The sequence below is a fragment of the Urocitellus parryii genome, chromosome 1 (genome assembly GCF_045843805.1).
Source record: "Urocitellus parryii isolate mUroPar1 chromosome 1, mUroPar1.hap1, whole genome shotgun sequence".
NCBI classification, from domain to species: Eukaryota; Metazoa; Chordata; class Mammalia; order Rodentia; family Sciuridae; genus Urocitellus; species Urocitellus parryii.
In genome coordinates this window covers 164,304,982-164,311,345 of record NC_135531.1, presented here as the reverse complement: position 1 = coordinate 164,311,345, position 6,364 = coordinate 164,304,982, and the positions used below count along the sequence as shown (strand labels likewise).

Sequence of the window (6,364 nt, the reverse complement as noted above, 5' to 3'; positions counted from 1 at the left end):
GAAGCAGAGGTTGGAGCTCCACAGGTGTGTGCCTTTCCTCTCTGGAATGACAGAGCACAGGGATGGATGCGGTTGAAGATGTCAAGCACGTTTCCTGGGGCAGACCAGCTCTGCCTTTCCACTTGTGACATTTACTTAACACACCGGTGCCTCAGTTTCCTTTTCTATAATTTGGAGATAATAATCATAGCAGAGCCTCCACACCAGTGTTTAGGGCTTAGGTGAGTAAAAAAAAAACCTGTTCTGTGCTCCCCTAAGCCTGGCTAGGAGTCCATATTACAGCATCAGCAGGTGCCACTACTGGTGTTGACACCTCTCCTCAGGTGCAGTAGAGATGGATGGGACCAATGGCAGCACCCAGAGCCACTTCATCCTCCTAGGTTTCTCTGACCGCCCCCACCTGGAGAGGGTCCTCTTTGTGGTCATCCTGGTAGCCTACCTGCTGACCCTGGTGGGCAACAGCACCATCATCCTGGTGTCTCGGCTGGACCCCCGGCTCCACACGCCCATGTACTTCTTCCTCAACCACCTGTCCTTCCTGGACCTCAGCTTCACCACCAGCTCCATCCCCCAGCTGCTCCACAACCTGAGTGGCCATGACAAGAACATCAGCTATGTGGGCTGCATGGTCCAGCTCTTCCTGATCCTGGTCCTGGGTGGAATGGAGTGTCTGCTGCTGGCCGTCATGGCCTATGACAGGTTTGTGGCCGTCTGCAAGCCCCTGCACTACATGACTATTATGCATCCACAACTCTGTCTGGGCTTGGTGTCAGTGGCCTGGGGCTGTGGAATGGCCAACTCCTTGGTCATGTCTCCAGTGACCCTACGATTACCCCGCTGCGTGCACAAGGTGGACCACTTCCTGTGTGAGATGCCAGCCCTGTCAACACAGTGGCCATAGAAGGCACTGTCTTTGTCCTGGCTGTGGGCATCATGCTGTCTTCCCTGGTCTTCATCTTAGTGTCCTATGGCCACATCGTCAGGGCTGTGTTCAGAATCCAGTCATCCTCAGGAAGACACAGAATCTTCAACACCTGTGGCTCCCACCTCACCGTGGTCTCCCTGTTCTACGGGAACATAATCTACATGTACATGCAGCCAGGAAGTAGGTCCTCCCAGGACCAGGGCTAGTTCCTCACCCTCTTCTACAACATCGTCACCCCCCTCCTGAACCCCCTGATCTACACCCTCAGAAACAAGGAGGTAAAGGGGGCACTTAGAAGGATGCTGCTGAGGAACAGAAAGGGGGGCAAGGAGTGAGGCCCTGGACTGCCCAGCATCAGCCTCAGGGTCAGCTGCAGTGGGTCCACTGCTGGCCTCTGAGCTGTGGAGCAGAATTGGTCTCAGCCTGCAGCTCAGCATCCTAGTAGGGCTGGCCTTCTGGAAACCTGTTTATGGACAGTGTTATGTGTTTTATGAGAGAACAGCACAGGGCCTGTCACCCTCACTCAGATGTGCAGACCACCCCACCAGCTCCTATCAGGGCCTCGCTGGAAGAAGCCCCTCTCTGAGTCTTGCTTCTGTAGCTTGTTGTTAGTTCACATTGTGCTCTCACATAGGCATGTTATCTAGAATCCCCTAGCTCTCTCTGGGCCCTGCCTGGCCTAAGTGGACAGGATATGTGAAATTCATCAGCAAACTACCTGTTATCTGCATGGAAATGCAGGTAGGAATTAGCATTGATGAGAGGAACACAAGAGAGTTTGAAGGGAGTGACTTTTGTGACACTTTTCCTAGACCAGATTCTGAAAGATAAGCATAATTCCTCCTAACCATAAAACCTGTAAGAATGTATAGTTAAGAATCCAGGCTGGGCACAGTGATGCACACCTGTAATCCCAGCATCTCGCACACCTGTAATCCCAGCAACTCGGGAGGCTGAGGCAGGAGGATCACAAGTTCAAAGCCAGCCTCAGCAAAAGTGAGGTTGTAAACAACTCAGTAAGACCCTGTCTCTAAATAAAATACATAAGAGAGCTGGAGATGTGGCTCAGTGGTCTAGTGCCCCTGAGTTCAATCCCAAGTACAAATAAAAAAGTATCCAATTAGAACTGGTCAGCATGGGCCAAGGTGACGTAGGGTTGCCATGACAGTGGGGACTTGAAAGTCTTATGTCACCCTGTTTTCAATATAAAGTCAAGAGGTGGACCTGGACTGGTCTTTCTGGAAACTTCTCTGGGACCCCAATAAAACTGGAGTGCAGAAATGGTACACCGTCCCTCTCCTCTCTGAGTGGACTGAGTCTTTCACTTGAGAGTGTCCCCTTCCCCATTTTCCCATCCCTTCAGTAAAGTCATGCCTGTTTCTCTGACTGACAGGCCTGAAACCTTTCTGATGTGATCACAGAGTTAGGTTTTGAAAGTTTGTAGTCTTTCCCGTGCCTCAGTTTCCCTGAAGGCCCCACACCTGTAACTTCTTTTTCCCCAAACTTGGTCAGTGTTTCTGATATCTGGATTCAGGTCTGGATTAACACTCTGGATTCATGAAGTTTTTCACATGTGACATTGATTTTGAATCATTTAACTCTTGAAGCATGATGATTTTGCAGTTGTGTTTTAATTTTGCTTGTGAGAATCACCTGGTGTTTGCCAGGTTCCCACCTGGTGCTTCCAGTTCATCTCACCTCTGTGCTTGTGAGAGGCCAGTGTGACTGGCATCCTTCCCACTGTACCCACTTGGTGCTTGAGATGTGGAGGTTGCATCAGGAGATTTGTTCAGGAGAAGAGAACCAGGATTTACCCAGGGCTTCTCTGACTCCAATCCCTGAGGTTCCTACTGCACAGCAAACTTTCAAACTGTGAAACTTCTATAGCCTTGGACAGGTGGAGACTCCCCAGGGCTCCTTCACTTGCTGTGCACACAGAACCCCTGAGAGCTGGGAGGCACACTCTGATTCAGGGGTCCTGGGAGGGCTGAGGGTCTGCACTTCCCTCATCCCCCAGGTGACACTCCTGGGACTCAGGTTGCATTCTGAGGACCTAGGGGAAGGTCACCTTTGCCCTGAGGGCAGATACCTTTAGGGAAGAGCCAGGACAACATCACAGACCAGGGAAAGGAGGTGGGAGAAGGTGACCCAGGCTCCTCTGCCACCACACCTTTCTCAGCCCTGTGCCTCCAGGACCTCCTTGGCCTGTGCTGTCCCCACCCCACCTCTCATTTCCTCTTTTCCACCCCACAAGTCACCAGCCCCAGGGTGGGAGTAAGGGGAAGCAAACCAGACCTCCCTGGATGGGATTGCAAGGCTTCAAGGGAACCCAGGTGTGAATATGCAAGTCCCCTGTGCCAAGGATTAAGGGTGTGACCAGACTGAGGGTGAATAGGCAACTGGGGATCCCTGTGAGACTCTCCCCAGAATGAAACCCAAGAATCCTGCTGGAGCTGAGCCAGCCCTGGGAGGGGTTCCTTGGAATGGGGAAGAGCTCCCTGGACCCCTGGGGAACCCTCCTCTTTTTGGATGGAGCTCACTGGTGCTCTGAGTGGACTCCATGCTCCTTGTCCCCAGGCATCTGGGAATGTCCAAACTTTCTGCTTCCAAAGTATGTTCCTGAAAGAACAAACATCACCAGTTTTTGACCTTATACACTGGATTGTTTTTCCTTCTTGGAATTTTGGAAGCAGAAACAAGACTATGTTCCAATTGAGCAGCCAAAGACGCTTTTACTCTTTCTCCAAGAGATGAAGAGGTGCTCACTGAGGACATTATGTCCCTGAATATGCCTCAATTTTCTGTGCCCTCATTTGGTTTATCACCCTTTGACACCTTCATCAAGCTTTCTTTTGGTGGTCTTGGTGTTTGGTTGCCAGGGTGACTGGGTTGTGATAGCTTCTGTGATAAGTGAGGGGCCAGGCCACCAGGCAGGGAAGGGCCTGAACTTGAAAAACTATTTTATTCTCAGGGTTGTGACTTTGGGCTGTGGAAGGTGTGACTCACCAGGCCCCACCCTCTCCTTCCCTGAAGGAGAAGGCTTTGAGTCTCCCAGAAACCCTGTGATTTTATGGACAGTGTCCTCCTGTGTTTGTGGGTCACTAGAAGAGTTTATAGTCCATGATGCTGGAACTTGGGGGCTAGTATGAATTACACACAGAATTGACAAAATAGAAGCAAAACAAAGTCTACAAATAATAATAATTTTATGTGAAGCATGTAGATGTGATAACATATCAACATCAGTATGAATATCAGAACATTAACTAATATATAAGAACATATCATATATATGATAACTTATGACATAAATTGTGGTTAATATCTATATCATTCATATTAACATGGATTTTAATGTATTCCATTAAACTCATTAATTATTTTTATATTTGTTTATAATGATCACTGTATTAAATTAATTTTACAAATAAACATCTTACTAGAAATTAATTACATATGTGAAATCACATCATAATTCTCTTGGTCATCTCTGCTCCAGAGTGTGCTAGTCAGCATGGAGCAACACAACAGAGAGAATCAGGTGATGAACCCAGCCTAATTCCACCTTAAGATTGGGAGCCGTCTTGTCACAAAGTCATGAAAATTTAATTTCTGTTTTACTATAAATTACTGCAATTTCTAAACTTGTTTGGAATTCCTGCCCATGACTTGAACTCTCCCATGCCTAGCTTTCCCTGCCCATATAACAACCCGCTCTGAAACCTTAGTGGCAACTGATAAATCCTGGCTCACCTTGACCCGATAACAACCCTTCTGAAACCTCAGCAGCACCTCATAAATTCTGATGTTGGGATCTGAATTTATTCCCTACTTTGAAATATCATGCCCTCAGATCACTAACTGCTATCTGCCTTTGTATTATGCTTGTCAAAATCTTGTTAACTATAAGTTCTCAAGATACCTCCCCTTTGCCACTTTTTGTGCTATAAAATCTTGTTCCTGAAGAGCTGGGGGCTGCTCTCTATCCCACGTTAAGAGAGACAGCCACTGATCAGCTCTCTTTGTGTACACAAATACAAGTTTGCTTTAATTGATTTAAAATTGGAGTCAGTGGTCTTTTCTTTGCATCAGGGTTCAACACAGGGACAGTTCCACTCACTTCTTCCTGGGTTTGAACACTTCACATACTCTTCCTGTAGCCCCCAGGACCTCCTTGTCCCTCAGGCTGTAGGTGATGTGATTGCACATTGGGAGTGATAATGATGTAGAAGGCAGCTAGATTCTCATCCTCTGCTGATAAGCCAAGACTCCTGGGCCTGAAGAAGCCAGAATTAGATAGGCAGATAAGCAAGGATCAGATCCAGAGAATGGAGAGATTGAAATGGTAATTCCTTCAGAGCCCTTCCTCCACCTCTAATCAATCACCTGCCTCTGCTCCAACCTATTGCTAAGGTAACCTGTCCAAGGGATTGTCACTCCATACAGGGAGTTGTTAATTACACCCCCTTCCTGACTGAATCCCTCCTCCCTGGCCCCTCCAGCCCACCTGTTTTCCACTTTAGGATTATAGCTATCTCAAGGAACCTGCAAGCTAGGACAGGAAAGAGTAACCCCATAGGAAAATACCCTCTACCCCAGACCAAAAGGCATCTCAGAGGCTACCTAGGGATACTGGATCCTACAGGCTTTAGATTTCTGGGAATGGGGGAATGGCTAAGCCTTTTTACAGCCTCATTAAAGGAACTCTACACCAAGTAACCACTGTCCTGATATGGGAACTAAAACATTGTAAAAGTTTTCAGACATTGAAAAGGGGACTTACTTCAAGACCCTGTGCTAAACTTACCTATGAAGCAAAATTTAACTTGTTTGTCACTGAGAGAGGAGAAATAGCCCTAGGAATGTCACACAAGAGAATGGACCTACTCAACAGACAGTAGCTTATCTCAGTAAGAAGCTTAACATAGTAGCTTTGGTCTCAAAAATAATGGAAAATTAGGTATCATAATTTTTGACATCCAGGCCTGTGGGTTACCAACTAGCAAAAAGGGTTAAAATGTCTTGGGCATGAGTTTTCTGCTCAGAACAGTGGTTTTCCTGAGCTCTTTCCAGATCTTAGCCAGGATTTACATTGAAATGTAAATGGGAGAAGGCTGTAGGTTAAGTAGAAGACTAATCTGAGGCCCAAGGGGGGGAAAGGAAAAATGTCTTTTACCTGAACTTTTGCTAGACTAAACCAAAAAGTTAATTGTACAGTAATTTACTAAAATTGTTACCAGCTGTGTCTTTTTTTTTTTTTTGGTAGGATTCTTAATTTTTCTTAGATTCTGTATTTTTTAGCTCATAATTTTGATTCTACAAATCTAAAATAAAGTTTCTCTGATCAGTCCTATTTTTTATTCAACCAAAGAGGTTTTTAAAAATTTATGTATTTATTTATTTAAACATCTATAACATCCCAATGGAGACTCACCTGGG

At 46.5% G+C, this 6,364-nt stretch overlaps 1 pseudogene; it reads left to right on the top strand.

The window, feature by feature from the left end:
* Positions 1–334: 334 nt before the first annotated feature.
* On the top strand, positions 335–1,260 carry LOC113178402 (olfactory receptor 2W3-like; annotated as a pseudogene).
* Positions 1,261–6,364: the final 5,104 nt, after the last annotated feature.